Source organism: Humulus lupulus, chromosome 5 (assembly GCF_963169125.1).
Source record: "Humulus lupulus chromosome 5, drHumLupu1.1, whole genome shotgun sequence".
Classification (NCBI taxonomy): domain Eukaryota; kingdom Viridiplantae; phylum Streptophyta; class Magnoliopsida; order Rosales; family Cannabaceae; genus Humulus; species Humulus lupulus.
Window position 1 is genome coordinate 42,369,338 of NC_084797.1, and position 17,474 is coordinate 42,386,811.

Here is a 17,474-nt window from a genome sequence, read left to right on the forward strand (position 1 = left end):
CTTTTTATTATTGATTTTTATCCTTTAATTAATTGTTTTGTTTTTAGTTATTGAAATTGTGTTTATAGTTAGATCTATTCATCTTGATTTTACTTGCCAAATAGAAAGTAAAGAACGATTATTGGTAATTGATCAATAGTCTCAGTGGGACGATATCCGTTCTTTTAGAATTTATTACTTTAGATGACCACATACACTTGCGTGCATATTTTACAGATCAACGATGAATATGCACCCATGTTTCAAAACAGTGATTCAGGGTTATGCCACACAAGTATTGAATGATCTTACTGTTATTGGCACTTAGTGGATATCCTCCTCCACCAAAGGTTTCCTCACATGTGGGCGGGAATTCTTGTCAACTAAAGTTAAAGAATGGTTCTACATTGTCCGCAATTTTTTTATGCTGATCATGCATACTTCCACAGTCAATATGGAGCGAATTATAATGCCCCAAATTTCCTAATAAGGTTTAAGACATTGATTAGGAGGCCGGGAGGGCCATAATTGATTTATTGTGTTATTAAATGATAATATGCATGAACCTAGTTTTGAGTAATAGGGTGATTTTCATATTTTGGCCATTTCGGGCATATTTGGCATATATGTGATATGTGTGTGGTGCTTTATTATTGTTTTTTTATGCCATGGTTACTCAACACGAGACGATCCTAGGAGGTAAGCTAGTGGAAAAGTCACAATGGGATTCATGCTTGACTTGGAGTAAGTCAAGGGGTATTTAGAGCATTACCGGGCTATTGGGTAATGGGAATAAATATTTGGTGATAAATTGGGAGTTAGTAAGATCATGGGGAAATTTTGGAGGTTTTGACTATTTTGTCTCTTGGGGTGTTTTTGGGACCCCGAGCGTTAGGATTTGGTTGAGGCTACTTAAACTTGAAGTAACCTTTTAAGAAATAAAAAGAACGTTTTAGGAAGTTCTCTCTCCCTCAAAGTTTCATTTTCGTCCCCCAATCACATTTTCAAAGGAAACTTGAGTTCTAGGACTTGGATTCAAGCGAGGATCAATCCATAGTGATCCTAGGAAAGATTATAAGCTTATTAGCCCGAGGATTTAGTTGGAAACAACTCAATCAGAGGTAATTCAAGTTTAAAGTTTTTAAGCTTGAATGGGACTTTGTGTTTTAATGAATTTTTGATTGGTTTGAGACATAGGTTTTGGGGGTTTTGGACCATGGGGATGTTTAGGAACTTTTATTTTTAAGTTTGGAGATGTTTGGATAGGTTTCTGGAAGGTTTTAAAAGGTTAAAAATGGGGAAGAATGTTTGGTCCGAGGTTGGGCCGCGGCCCAGGCTTGAAGAAGCAGGTGGAGGTTCTGTTTGGCCTAAGGACCACGACGTTTGCCAGGAGGGCCGCAGTTCTTGGTGCTGTTTATGGCCAAAATGTTTTTTTAAGCTTGGGAACTCAAACCTTAGGCCTCGGGATCGTTCCTACTACCCGGTTTAGTGAGAATGGATGTCTCGGAGGCTAGGTCTTGGTTCCGGGATTTGTTTTAGGACTTGAACTCATTGGATCACCATTTGTGGTTGTGACTAGGTTGTCACTAGAGGCTTGGAAGAAGGATCGTGCTTATGGCTCATTTATTGGTAACCTGTGCTTGGACCAAAGGTAAGAAAACTGCACCCTATGTATATGACATGCATGGTTATTCTTAATGCATGCTGGATGTATAAATGTGGCATGCCTGGTTTTTCTTGATGCATGTTGGATGTTTAAATGTGACAAGCATGGTTATTGTTGAGGCATGTCAAGTGATTAAGTGTGATGCATGTGTTTCACGAGAAACATGTGATTAGGGCATGCTATGAATATTGAATATCAGATTGTTCAGAGCATGAGCCTCTATGTTTATGCATGGTCCTAATTATGCTAGAAATTAGTAAGTAAGCAAGTTGAATGCCTTATACATATGATATATGTTTTGTAGCATTGCTTACTTTTTTATGGCACTGACTAGTTAGGGTCGGCACCGGTCACGCATTACTGACCTAAGAGATGGAAAACGGCATAAGCATCATGAACACAGAGCTGATAAAAGATTAGATCTAATCGATATCAGCATTGAATGACTCTAGGAGCATTAATGCTGGACCGACCCTATGGTTGATGAAAATTGTAAGCGCTTGACTTGGCTAGGACTAGTTACTCAATGCTAGGGCCCAAGGCCTAGGTGACTGTTTGTCATGTGGCAGGTAACGGAACCCACCTTAGTGAACGGAACCCACCTTAGTGACTACTACAATTGTCATACTTTTATTTGGGGCCAAAAGCCCAGGATGATTATTAGGATCATCAGTTGATGGTGTATATTCATCATTACGTGAACTCGTTTGCCTGCTTGAATAGGGCTATATTTTCTAGACGTGTGCCTTGTGATTTGATGACCTGTTATTACTGTTCATGAGCATATTGAGTTTTCTTGCTGGGCTTCGGCTCATGGGTGCTATGTGGTGCAGGTAAAGGAAAAAGAAAGCTGGACCATCCTTGAGTTGGTGAGCTTAGGTGGCGATGTGTAAATATGCGGCGGCTCAACCGCCACGACCGAGGGTTGTAAATATTTTCTTGTAATAAACCTTTAAATTATATTTTTGGGAGCCCAATGTATACAGTAAATGTTCTAATGAAACGTTATATCTCAACCAAAATTTTTAATCCCTAAATTGCTAATCATACATAGTTACACGATTTTGGCCAAATGACTCGATTAGCGAGTTTAGCACTGTTTATAAGGCACACTGTAATGGTCGTTGGAGTTTAGGGTGTTACAACTTGGTATCAGAGTGAGCCAAGATTTATGGTTCCTGAAGACAAGCCGGGCATGTACACTCGTCACTTAAGATAGCTTCACTCAGGGAATGGTAACTATTTTTGTTGTTATGTGCTTAACTGCATTAATATAATGTAAATTCTTTACCTGCACATTGTATTAGGGAGCATGAGATTCTGATAGAGCCTAGCTCTTGACTATATGATTATATGCTCCGTGAATATATATATGAATGTGATCATATGATTACCTGCTCCATGGATGTATATAATTGTAATATTTGCATGCCGGAGTTGGAGGCATGGTGTGAATGTTTGAAGAGCAGGGATCATGATTGATGTATGAATACCATGGGCATGTGTTTTAGCACTGCAAGTGGTTTGTGAATGTGGTGTGGTAAGATTGTTCCTGTGGGGAAAGCTCTTGATATGCTCATCATGATTAATGGGTCAAGTTATTGAGTGCAGATTCAATCAGTAGGTTTATATCCAAGGCAGATTATGAGGCCTGGTAGTGGTTATACTGAGGCTGGGAATTACAGCCAAGGTTTTAGTTCTTCATTTTCTCCTTTGAACTTTTAGCAGATGTTTACAGATTAGCAATCAAGATTACAGAGGCGTGAGGAAGAGATTAGGTGTCTGAAGTAACAACAGAATCTATTGGGGAGCACCTCTTCCTTGGTTATGCCAGGAGTGGCATTAGTTTTGGCTCAGCCTAGGGTTGAGATCAGGTGGTAATTTCTCTATGGAAGATTCCAGGAGTATTACCCTCCAATCTTCAAGGGAGGCCTAGATCCATTCAGAGATGAGCAATGGATGGCCATGATCAGTTCCATTCTGGATAGTATGGGGCTGGTAGGTCACGACAGGGTGGTTTGTGCGACATATGTATTATGGGATGATGCCCGGACGTGGTGGGAAGTAGTATCCCAGACATGAGATATAGCTATGATGGACTGGAAAGAGTTTAGGCAGTTGTTCAATGAGAAGTATTATTGTGATGTAGCCAAGACTGCTAAGATGAATGAGCTTATGAATCTTGTTTAGGGAAATTCAACAGTAACCGAGTATGTTAACAGATTTGGTGGGTGGTCCAAGTCTGCTTTTGACATGGTACCCACAGATGTAGTTCGGAAGGAAAGGTTTATTCAGGGGTTGAATCCCAGAATAGTTCAGGGCATTAGATTTGCCCCAGTGCCTGAAATCTCTACCTATGCTCAGGTGGTAGAAAATTCTCTTATTGTTGAGAGCATAAGAGATGAGAAGAAGAGTTCTAGGGAGCACAGAGCTCAGATAGTGGTACCTCCACTTATTGGAGTAAGCAAGAATGAAAGTTGGAAGACTCGTCTAGTATGCACTACGTGCAAGAGGCGTCATCTGGGAGAATGTCGAGCAAAGGCATGTTTCTCATGTAAAATGTTTGGACATCATAAGAAGGATTGCCCAATGCTGAGGAAGGATGAGAAAAAGGGGATGGACAATTCGACACCAACTCGAGTGTTTATTCCGAGGCAGTCATAGACTGAGACTAGTTCCTTAGGGGTGGCAGGTCAGCTTTCTGGTTCTGATTTTGTATTATGCTGATTGGTTTTGGTGGCATTCTATTCCTTTGTTTGTTGCATATAGAGGGTCATAAAGATGATATGCAGATCACATGGTCATGTTGTGATGGGAATGCAATATTGTATTGGTGATTTAAGAGATAAGTTAGGTTATGATAAAAATGACTCATTAGTGGTTTTGATAAAGCTAGTTATGACTGAGTTTGGTATGATCTAGGATATGGATTGGTTAAGTAAGTGTGGAGCAATTTTAAATGGCAAGGAAAGAATAGTATCTCTTGGGCTTGAGATCAGAAAGCCTTGTGGCAGTTGGCACTATGCATAGCTTTGGTATGCTGATGACATATGTATTGAGAGCTAGAGCTTTATTGCAGGGGGATGCATAGAACTCTTAGCTAGTGTTGTGGATACCACTTAGATTATGCCAGTGGGATCAGGATAGACTGGATTAGTCTATGAGTTTTTGGAGATGCTTCCAGGGGATTTGCCAGGGTTTCTTTATGTGAAAAGAATAGAATGGTAAATGGATTGGTGCAAGGAATGGAGTTAGATTTAGGACACTGTTTTGAATGGCTCAGCAGAGATGTAAGAATTAAAGGTTCAGCTAGTGAGTAAGATGGTATTCTCTAAGGTGAATCTTGGATCTGGTTATTACCAGCTAGAGATCAGGGAGAAGGATATGTAGAAGACTGTTTTATATCAGATAAAGGCACTGGGAGTGCTGAGTAGGTTTTGAGAATTTGTTTAATGCCAAGTGCTTATGAATAAGATGAACACTGCATGCAAAGGTTTATTTGAATGAGATTTGTGATGGTCTTGGACGATGGTATTGAGGTGTATTCTCTGCGAAAATTTGCCAAGGTCAAGGAACGCCTTAGGGGCAAGAGTTTCCTTGGGTTGTAAGGATATTACAGGTGCCTTGGAAAAGAGTTCTGAGTCTTCTTGCAGATTAAAATCAGGTAGTAGGTGGTTATGACATCTTAGTAGCAAAAGAAGTGATTGCTTATGCAACATGTTGGTTAAAGTATCTCACCAGAACTAGAGTAGAGTTTCTGGTGGGCCAGGTGGCCAGCTTTATGTTTGAGATTATCATTTCAGAAAGGATTAAAAGGAAAGATGACTAAGTGAACCATAGATAGGCTAGATTGAGTGGGAAGTCTTAGCTGGATTAGCTAAGGGTGTTACAGTGTCAGGTGTGAATTTATTGAGGTATAAGGATCAGATTTGGAATTCGATGGACATTGAGGTTAATTGGGAGATTCTGGATGAATCTCATGCTACTCTCTTATTCTCTTCATTTAGGCATCATGGCAGTGTACTAGAGTCTGAAACATTTTATTGATGGCTTGGGATGAAGAGGGACATAATGGAATATGTAGTAGAGTTCTTAACCTGTTAGCAGGTCAAGACAGAGTATTAGGAATTAGTGGGGCCATTGCAGCCTTTGAGTATTTTATAATGGAAACAAGAAAGTATCGCGATGGGTTTCGTGGTGGGATTGCCCAGGTTAGTAGGACAGCGTGAATTGGTTTAGGTCACTATGGACCAGTGTTTTAAGTGAGTTTATTTTTGTCAGCAAGGATGAATAACACAGTTGATCGGTATTCAGATCTCTATGTGGGAGAGAGATAGCGCACCTTCATGAATTTCAAGGTCTATCTTATGAGATGAAGACTCTATTATTACTTCCATGTTTTGGGAAGGGTTAAGGAAGGCCATAAGTATATAAATGGAATTCAGTACAGTTTATTATTCTCACATTGATGGTAAATCAGAGAGGGAAAGGGAAAGCTATCCAGGATTGGAAAGGTACCTTATGAGATGAGGTATGTTTGAAAATGCTTAGCACCAGTTCATTAGAATGAGATGGGTGGGATGTTATATCTGGATCCTGAGGTGGTTCAGGGGACCATTGAGACTATTAAAGGTTAGAGCTTCGATGCTCACTTCTCAGAGTAAGAGGGGAAGTTTTACTTAATTGAAAAGCAGGAACATAGAGTTCTAGGTAGAAGATTGTATCTTCCTTAAAAGTATCACCATAAAAGGGGTGTGGAGTTGAGAGAAAGTTGAGCCCTAGATTGTTATGATAGTTTAAATCATGGATAGGATCAATCAGGTTGACTTTGGATCTACCTTATCTTTGGCATTGGTACTTGTATACTGTGTATTTTTTATTTCCATGCTGAGGACATGGGTTGAAAGAACTCATTAGTTGAGTTATGAGAATCTGGAGATTGAGGCTAAGTTATCCTGTAAAGAATAGCCAGTTCAGATATGAGACAAAAAGAATAAGGTTCTGAGAAACAAAGTTATACCTTGAGTTAAGGTATGTCACAGAAACAGTGAGGTCGAGGAAGCGACCTGAATAATTGGAATCAGTTGTGCAGAATTTATATTTTGAGCGGTTCAGATAAATTTTGAGGACGAAATTTCTATAAGGAGGGGATATTCCTAATGCCCAAATTTCCTATTAAGGCTTAAGACCTTGATTAGGAGGCCGGGAGGGCCATAATTGATTTATTATGTTATTAAATGATAATATGCATGTGAACCCATTTTTGAGTAATTGGGTGATTTTCATATTTTGGCCATTTTGGGCATATTTGGCATATATGTGATATGTGTGTGGTGCTTTATTATTGTTTGGTTATGCCAGGGTTACTCAGCACGAGACGATCCTAGGAGGTAAGCTAGTGGGAAAGTCACAACGGGATTCATGCTTGACTCGAAGTAAGTCAAGGGGTATTTAGATTATTACCGGGTTATTGGGTAATGGGAATAAATATTTGGTGATAAATTGGGAGTTAGTAAGATCAGGGGGAAATTTTGGAGGTTTTGACTATTTTGTCTCTGGGGGTGTTTTCGGGACCCCGAGAGTTAGGATTTGGTTGAGGCTACTTAAGCTTGAAGTAACCTTTTAAGAAATAAAAAGAACGTTCAGGAAGTTCGCTCTCCCTCAAAGTTCCATTTTCATCTCCCGATCGCATTTTCAAAGGAAACTTGAGTTCTAGGACTCAGATTCAAGCGAGGGTTGAGGCATAGTGATCCTAGGAAAGATTAGAAGCTTATTAGCTGGAGGATTTAGTTGGAAACAACTCAATCAGAGGTAATTCAAGTTTTAAGTTTTAAGTTTTTAAAGTTTTAAGCTTGAATTGGTCTTTGTATTTTTATGAGTTTTTGATTGGTTTGAGACTTGGGTTTTGGACCATGGGGATGTTTGGGAAATTTGATTTTTAAGTTTGGAGATGTTTGGATAGGTTTTTGGAAGGTTTTAAAAGGTTAAAAATGAGGAAACATTGCTGGTCCAATGTAACGCCCTGGATAGCCAAGATCGTTACACTGTGTGTTAATTAAGTGCCAGACTTGCTAATCAAGTCATTTAGATAAAATCGTGTAATTGAAACTATTGAGGAACTAGGGTTAAAAGAGTTTTGGTTTCAAAAGCCACATTTCCATTAAGAAACATTGTTCACTAACACGGAATCCCAAAAATATTAGTTTAAAGGCCATTTACAAGAGTTACAAGGTTCAAATACATAAACCAGCCATACTAAGGCAAAACGAGCAGTTAGGTAATCCCTGTCCTGACTCACTCCTCGACCATGGCGATCGAACAGCTGGCTATGTACATTTCACCTCGGAGCTCTCCATCTCAGGCTTGGTCCAGCTTGCCCTTGCCTTTACCTGCACCACGTAGCACCCGTGAGCCAAGGCTCAGCAAGAAAACACAATAACAACAAAGCATAAGCAATTAGCAACAAGTCAATATCTCACATCGCATTACATAATCTCAACCATGTCATCAATCGGTATAATCAGGTATTTCAAATAATAAGCATATCAATTCACGTCATTTACAGTTTACAAATGATAACTAGGGTTGGCGCCCTCAGGCTGCCCCCTCTGTTATCCCGTTATCTTTGGCTACCAGTGGCCAATCTGCGCCCTGTGCGCTAATATCATGTACGGCACTCTTAGGCCGCTTTTACATGTCCCATGGCGTAATACCATCATTGACACGATACAATTCTCGGGAGCACTTTGTCCCATCACAAACATACAACCGGATGCAGTTTTCTTACCTTTAGCTTTCAGATGAATTAGCTACGGGCGACACTCCTTGAGCGCGATCCGATCCTCAAGTCCTAGCTAGACACCTCAGCTGTAGAATCGATTCTCCATGAGTCCCCTGACCTATCTTCAAAGTTTCAAGCCTCAATCCCACCTTAAATTCCAAAAACCATAGATATTTAAGATTCAGCCATTTTCTTTGAATTCCTAACCTTAGAAACGAAAATTCAATACTTACCTTAACACTAGCTCAGACCTTGATCAGTTCTTGAGTTAATCCTCCTATTTACTCCCTTCAATTTCCTAAAACACAGCTCAATTCCAGCTATTTCCTCTCAAATTCAGAAGTTCTTCCTTAGCCAAGAGAAAAGAGAGAGAAAAAGAGAGTTAGGGTCGGTTTGTTATTTCCTGTCTAATATTTTCCTAAGTCTTCCAAGTATACCCTTATTTTATTAAACTAATCCCAAAGCTCGGGGTGCCGGAAGCGTCCCCGAGGCCAAAACGGTAAAATCCCCCAATTATCCCGCCTAGACATCCTAACCTCAAATATATCTCCAATTATTTATTTTCATCACCCGATAATCTAAACCACTACCCGATACCTAAAATACCCCTGACTTGTCTAAAGTCAATTATAATGCCCCGTTGTGACTTCTCCTGCTATCTAGCCCTAGGATCGCCTCGAGTCGCTGGCTGCAGATTTATCCACATCATAATGTGGTTCTCGCATATACCACATATCATATTACCACATAATATAATCAATTATCATATAAGCATCATTAAACATATAATAACTCATTAAATCACAGTTATTCCAGTAATGCCCTCATGGCACACTAATCAAGGCTCTTAAACCTTATTAGTGAATTTGGGTCGTTACATCCAAGGTTGGGCTGCGACCCTGTTCTTGGGCGCTACGACCCAGGCTTGAAGAAGCATAAGGAGGTTCTGTATGGCCTGAGGGAAGTGGCACTTGCCAGGAGGGTCGCAGCGCTTGGTTCTGTTTATGTCCAAAATGATGTTTTAAGCTTGGTAACTCAAACCTTAAGCCTCGGAATCTTTCGTACTACCCGGTTTAGTGAGATTGGATGTCTTGGAGGCTAGGTCTTGGTTCCAGGATTGGTTTTAGAACTTGAACTCATTGGATCACCATTTGTGGTTGTGACTAGGTTATCACTAAAGGCTTGGAATAAGGATCGTGCTTGTGGCTCATTTATTGGTAACCTGTGCTTGGACCAAAGGTAAGAAAACTACACCCTATGTATATGACATGCATGGTTATTCTTGATGCATGTTGGATGTCTAAATTTGACATGCCTGGTTATTCTTGATGCATGTTGGATGTTTAAATGTGACATGCATTGTTATTGTTGAGGCATGTCAAGTGATTAAGTGTGATGCATGTGTTGCACGAGAAACATGTGATTAGGGCATGCTATGAATATTGAATATGAGATTGTTCAGAGCTTGGGCCTCTGTGTTTATGCATGGTCCTAATTATGCTAGCAATTGGTAAGTTAGCATGATGAATGCCTTGTATTCATATATTTGACATATGATATATGTTTGGTAGCATTGTTGTCATGTCCCAAGTCCAGGGACCATTACGGTGCATATTGCAAACAGTGCTAAACTCGCTAATCGAGTCATTTGGCCATAAACGTGTAACTAAGTATGATTAGCGGTTTAGGGATTAAATTTTCTGGTTAAGACGTAACATTTCATTAGACCGTTTATTGTATGCATTGGGATCCTAAAAATATAATTTCAGAGTCTATTACAAGAAAGTATTACAACAGGCCGTTCTAAGCGGCAAAACAGGGTTTAACCCTAGTTCCTCTTTCAAACGCCGGCCAGGTATTGGTCGAGCAGCTGCATATGTACACGTCATCACCTAAACTCTCCAACTCAAGGATGGTCCAGCTTTCTTTTGCCTTTACCTACACCACAAAGCACCCGTGAGCCGAAGCCCAGCAAGAAAACATGAATATGCTCATGAAAATAATATCAGATGATGTCATTACATAACACAGAGCTTATAGCTCTAAAATGATGAGTGACTGATGATTAAGTCACTAGCCATCAGGTGAAGAGGTGACTAATGAGTCACAGTCTGGACAGGTGACTAATGAGTCATGCTCTCGTTAGCTGACTAATGAGCCACACTCGGGATAGGTGACTAATGAGCCACGCTCGGGATAGGTGACTAATGAGCCACGCTTTGGATAAGTGACTAGTGAGCCATGCTCTGGATAGGTTACTAATGAGCCACGCTCTGGAGGTCCCATACCCTCCTAGCCATGTGACTTGTGGGTCACCTTAGCCTTTTCCGGCTCTGGCTCTAGATTTCTAGCCTTGGGCTAGACAAGCGCTTTTAATATTCATCGAACTTGAGGTCGGTCCGGCATTACTGCTCATTTGAGTCATTAGATGCAGATGTCGATTAGATCTAATCTTTGTTGACTTGCGTTAAACACGCTAAGGCCGTCCTGACTTATGAGTCAGCACTGTGTTACCAGTGCCCAGTACCACTGCCGAACCTGACTAATGACTCACAACTTCACAGTTGATACTAAAACCTTTGCAAATTCTGACTAATGAGTCAGTACCATGCACAAGTAAGCATTGCAACCAAACATATGTCATATGTCGAATATTCAAACGTAGGGCATGCAACATGCCTACTTAACAGTTGCTAGCACAATTATAATCATGCACAAACATAGAGACTCAAGCTCTGATCAATCTCACAGTCAATACTCATGGCATGCTCTAATCACATGTTTCTCGTGCATCACATGCATCACACTTAATCATCCAGCATGCTTGAGAATACTCATATGAAAATGAGCAAGATTTCCAAGCATTCAATATGCTATCAATATTTACATTTAAACATCCAACATGCATAAAAAATAACCATGCATGTCATACATGGGGTGCAGTTTTCTTACCTTCAGTCCAAGCACAGGTTACTGACAAACGAGCTACAAGAACGATCCCAATCTCAACCCTCTAGTGATAACCTAGTCACAACCAAAAATGGTAATCCAATGAGTTCAAGTTCTAAAACCAATCCTTGAATAAAAACTTAGCCTCCAAGACATCAATCCTCACTAATCCGGGTAGTAGGAATGATCCCGAGGCCTAAAACCATGTTCCCGGGGTCAAAACACGCAAACGGGCTCAAAAGCCTGCCTGAGCCGCGGCCCTGGAACCTTGAGCCGCGGCCCCCAGCCAAATCTGAAGAAGGGGTCGTGGCGCCTAATGCATAGGGCCGCGGCGCCCAGCAGGAACAACTCCTGCCACAAGCTTCATCGAACTAGGGCCGCGGCCCAACTTCAGGGCAGCCATTTTCCTTCGTTTTTAACCTTTTAAAACCTCCCAAAAACATGTCTAAATATTCCCAAATCATCAAATCAAAGTTCCCAAACTTCCCAATGGTCTAAAACCACCAAAACTTGAGGCTCAAACAAACTAAAAACTCAACGATTTACAAAATCCAATTCAAGCTTAAAACTTTTAAAAACTTAAAACTTGAATTACCTCTGATTGAGTTGTTTTCAACTAAATCCTCTGGCCAATAAGCTTCTAATCTTTCCTAGGATTTCTATGCCTCGATCCTCGCTTGAATCCGAGTCCTAGAACTCAAGATACCTTCGAAAACGCGATCGGAAGACGAAAAGGGAACTTTTGGGGAGAGAGAATGTACAGAACGCTCTTTTTATTTCTTAAAAGGTTACTTCAAGCTTAAGTAGCTTCCAATAGAACCTAGTGCTCTGGGTCCCGAAAACACACCCGGGGACATTATAGTCAAAACTTCCAGAATTTCCCCTTGATCTTACTAACTCCCAATTTATCACCAAATATTAATTCCCATTACCCAATAACCTGGTAATGCTCTAAATACCCCTTGAATTACTCCAAGTCAAGCTTAAATCCCGTTGTGACTTTCCCACTAGCTTACCTCCTAGGATCGTCTTGTGCTGGGTAACCCTGGCATAACCAAATAATAACAAAGCACCACACCCATTTCACATATATGCCAAAAATGCCCGAAATGGAAAAAATATGGAAATCACCCAATTAATCACAAATGGGTTCACATGCATATTTAATACACTTAAACATGCATATTATCATTAAATAACCCAGTAAAGAAATTATGGCCATCCTGGCCTCCTAATCAAGGTCCTAAACCTTATTAGGAAATTTGGGGCATTACAACTATCCCCTCCTTATAGAAATTTCGTCCTCGAAATTTATCTGAACAGCCCGGAATATGAATTCCGCACAACTGATTCCAATTTCCCAGGTCATTCACTCGACCTCAATGTTTCTGCAACATACATAGAATCAAGGTATACTTTGTTCCTTAAAAACCTTATTCTTTCTGCTACAATCTGAACTGGATCTTCCTTTCCGGAATATTAAACCCTAACATTGAGATTCTTATGACCTAACTCATGAGTTCTTTTAACCCATGTCGACTACATGGAAATACATAACCCAATGTATAAAACTGATAGTGCCAATGCTAAGGTCGATCCAAAGTCAACCTAATCAGTCCTATCCAGGACTCAAACAGTTTTACTAATCTAGGCTCAACTGGCCCCTAGCTCATCACCCCTTTCCATGGTGATTCATTTAAGAAGACACAACTTTTTACCTGGAACTCCATGTTCTACCATACCTTATTTCATAAGGTACCTTTTCAAATCTGGAAAATTCTCCCTCTGATTATGATCAACCTGAGAACAATCAATTGTACTGAATTCCATCTATATATTCATTGCCTTCCCTCACCCTTCCATAACTTGGAAGTAACAATAGAGTCTTCATCTGATAAGATAGACATTAAATTCCCAAGAAGGCACACTATTTCTTTCACATAGAGATCTGAACACTGGTCTATTGTGTTACTTATTCTTACAGACAAAAATAAACTTACTCACAACACTGGTCGACAATGGCCCAAATCAATCATGCTGACCCACTTTCCTGGGCAGCCCCACCGCGAAACCCATCGCGATGCTTTCTTATTTCCATTATACAATACTCAAAAGCTGCAATGACCTTACTGATTTCTGATACCTTGTCTAGATCTGCTAACAGGTTGTATACTGACATGATTCCTGAATGAAGAGAAAAAGAAAGTAACATGAGATTCATCCAGATTCTCCCATTTAACCCCAGTGTCCATCGGATCCCAAATCTGATCCTTATATCACAATAAATTCATACTAGACACTGTATCACCCTTAGCTAATCCAGCTAAGACTTCCCACTCAACCTTTCCTATCTGTGGTTCACTTAGTCATTCTTCCTTTTTATCTTCTCTGAGAAAGCAATCTCCAGCACAGAACTGGCCATTTGGCCCACCAGAACCCTACTCTAGTTCTAGTCAAATCCATTTAACCAACATGTTGCATAATCAATCATTTCTCTGTATCACCGAGGTGTCCTAACAACCTGTCAATTGATTCTGATTTGTAAAAAGAAACTCAGAACTCTTTCCACAAAACACATATAATACCATGCGCGTCCAAGGACACTCCTGCCTTCTAAAACGTTCCTTAACCCCGATAATTCTCCAACCAAGAATATACCACGATACCATCATCCACGAAGATCACAAATCCCATTCAAATAATCCCTTGAATGCTCTGCTCATCTGATTCATCAAAACAATTTGACATTAATCAAATCCTTAAAATATAATCTAGCACTTCCTAGTGCTCTTATCTGATATAAACACAGTCTTTTGCATATTCTTTTCCGGTAGATCCCTAACTAGTACTAACCAGATCAAAAATCAACTTTTGAGAATTCCATATCACTCAATATCTAAGCCTCGAATTCTTACAAATATACTAAGCATACTTGAGAGGAATTTCACAAAGCCCTTCACATTCTTGCCTCAATTTCCAGATAGTATCCTAGCAACATGGAGAGGAGTTAGCATCGCGGACGTAGAGGAGACTAGCGATGAGGACATCGATGGTGACAATCATTGATAGGAGGTAGTGTTCTTTGCCTTATGTTTCATTATTTAGTTTGTATTTGGACTGTATCTTGTTCCTGTAATTCATTGTTGTTGTTGTTCTTTGTTGTTTTGTGTTGGGTAGCAATGAGGACATTGCTCTCTCTTAAGTTTAGCGGGGGGGTGGGGGGGAGGGGGGGGGGGGGGGGTGTTTTTTTTAGTTGCCATTGTGTCGTCTTAATTTCTTAAAATTTCTTGTCTTTAGTTTTAGATGTTGCCTAGGGTTGTTTTTGTTGAGTCTAGAGTCTAGGTTGTATTGGAATAAATTCTTGTAATGGTTTCGTTTATGTGTGGGGTAACTCGATGATAAAATTTTAGAAAAAAAAAAACAAAATTGCAATATTTGTTAACTCTTGTGGATTAGTAAGCCTTTAGTACTTAGATTTTTTGGTGCTAATTCAACCATAGCGAGATTTTCTTCCAATTGAGTATGCATAGTTTTACCATTAAATCCCTCACCCTAGATTAAACCAAGTATTCATGAAGGTTTAAGATTTTAGAATTGACTTGATAATTACCTTGAGGCTATTTTTGATAGCCAGTCCCTTTTTGAATATCCTATTTTTATTTCTCACCTAACCTTAGGCTTAGTTTGTCTTGGATATTATTTGAGATGAGTTTCGGGGGAAGTGAGGAAAGAGTATCTTGGTTCTTGGGAAGTTCATAATTGCAAAATACTATACACTTGTATGCTCAAAAACAAAAGAAAAAATAAAATAAAGAAAATAAAAAAATATATAGAAAATTAAAAGAAAAAAAAGGAAATATGCATATATCTAGTTAGTGTCAATAAAAAAAATGTTGTTTATAGTTTCATTGTAACCATATTTGAGCATATAAGTGTAGTATTCATAAAAAGAGAGAATTAAGTGCTATTGATGGGACCTGGGTCGATGAGCTACCCAATGTGCTTTGGGCCTATATGACCACACTGCTCTCGACTACCGGTGAGACCCGTTTCACTTTAGCATATGGATGCGAGGCTATCATCCTGGTTGACATTAAGATTAATTCTTTCAGGGTACAGGTATACGAGGACCAAGTCAACTATACGAGGCTAAAAATTTAGACTTGTTGGAAGAAAGAAGAGAAAGGGCACAACTGAGAGTGGCAATATACCAACAACAAGCTACGAGGTACTACAACTCCAGGGTTCGAGATAGAGCGTTCAGAGTATCAGACTTATTGCTGAGAAAAGTACTCCCCAACACATGAGACCCAGGGGCAGGTGTACTAGGGATGAACTGGGAAGGACCTTAACAAGTCGCCCAATTGATACCACCAAACACTTACAAACTAGCACATTTGGATGATACCGTAATACCCAGTAAGACTTTCGCATCCAATGCAAAAATATATGTACTTAGTTTGTGTATGTTATGTTAACATCAGTATACAAGAATCAAAGAGGTTGCCCAGATAACCTCACAACAGATGCAATGTTGTTATACATACCTATGTAATATGCCTACTATAAATTGCAGATTAAGTATTTGTTCGGAGCAACATTTTCAAAGTGCTCGATGGAATAAATTTCACCAAACACATGGGGGCAGGATAGGAGGCATATATATATATATAAATAAAAGAAGAGAAAACTTATAGCTACCCTTATGAATATCAAGAGAATTAAGAAGCTTCACAAAGACAACCTCCTACAAAAGGCTGACACCCCCACAGGGGGTGAGGCTTCAAGGAAGGTATCACCCAAAAAGTTGAGAACGACCATCGAGTTGTCTAGTTAAAAGGGTCCTAAAAGGGACCCTTGTAAAAATAGTGTTGACGGTGAGAACTCGTCAACCAAGTTAAATTTGAAAAATAGAAATGTGAATATTATCAAAAGAAAAACTTCAAAGATCTAATTGGAAACTCAAAGAACACTTGCAGAAGGAAAATGATGAACTGAATTTGTAATTCTTATGGTGTAGTGCTACAGTGTTTTTTACAACCCCCTTCCATGTGGAATTGGGTTCCCTTTATAGTGTCCTCTAATGGTCCCTGATACATTGTGGTCCAAGGGACCAGATGGTACACAAGTACAGTGTCAGGAGAGTGGTCCCAGGGGTAGTGGTGTTGGCTCCAGTACATGGTCAGGTTCTGTGGGGATGTCTTCACTACTTATTAAGTACATTTTCAGGGGAGTGGCAACAGGCGTAGTGGGGCTGGTGGTGGTGTCGGCTCTGACATTTTGTTAGAAGCATACAGGATATGTCCCCTCTCCTAGTACTCCCACTACTTGTCTGGCGTTTCCCCTCTCCTAAAGGTCGTAGCCCGTAGAAGATTGTTCTGGTATGATCTCTTCAAATTATATTTGGATTTTTACCTCTGAATGTTGAGGTTTCTGTAGGTCTTCATAGGAGACACTATCTTGAGGTGTAGGGTGGGAGGCACCTGGTGCATGTAAGGGTCGTGGGACGAGATGGGGCTCTTGGGCCCTTGGCGCGAGACGTCCGAAGCACTTTGAGGCCACTCACGAGATGTGAGTGATAGGCACATGAAATAGGTCTCGCAAGAGGCCCCTGGTACGAGGTACGAAGTGTGGCCTTGCTGGGTTCGTGAGGTGTAAGACGCCTCTTCTTGCGAGGCCATCCGGAGCGCGCACGCGAGGCATGAGATGCCTCCTGTCGCGAGGCCATCCGGGACAGCCGTGTGAGGTGCTGCCTTGCTGAGTGCGCGAGGTGTGAGACGCCTCCTGTCGCGAGGCCATCAGGTGCATGCGTGCGAGGCACGAGATGCCTCCTGTTGTGAGGCCATCCGGGGCAGCCGCGTGAGGCGCTGCTTTGCTGAGTGCGCGAGGCGCGAGATGCCTCCTCTTGTGAGACCATCAGGCACACGCGAGGCGAGGCCTCACTAGGTGCACTAAGAGGAGGCTGGTATGAGACAATGGTGGCCAGAGGCCATTGCGGCTCAACCATGTAATTAGGCGCTTATGGGACCTTGGCACTTGCTTTGGGTCTTCTACAAGCATTCAATTTTGAGCATCCACATTTGCCCCCAAGTCTAGGAG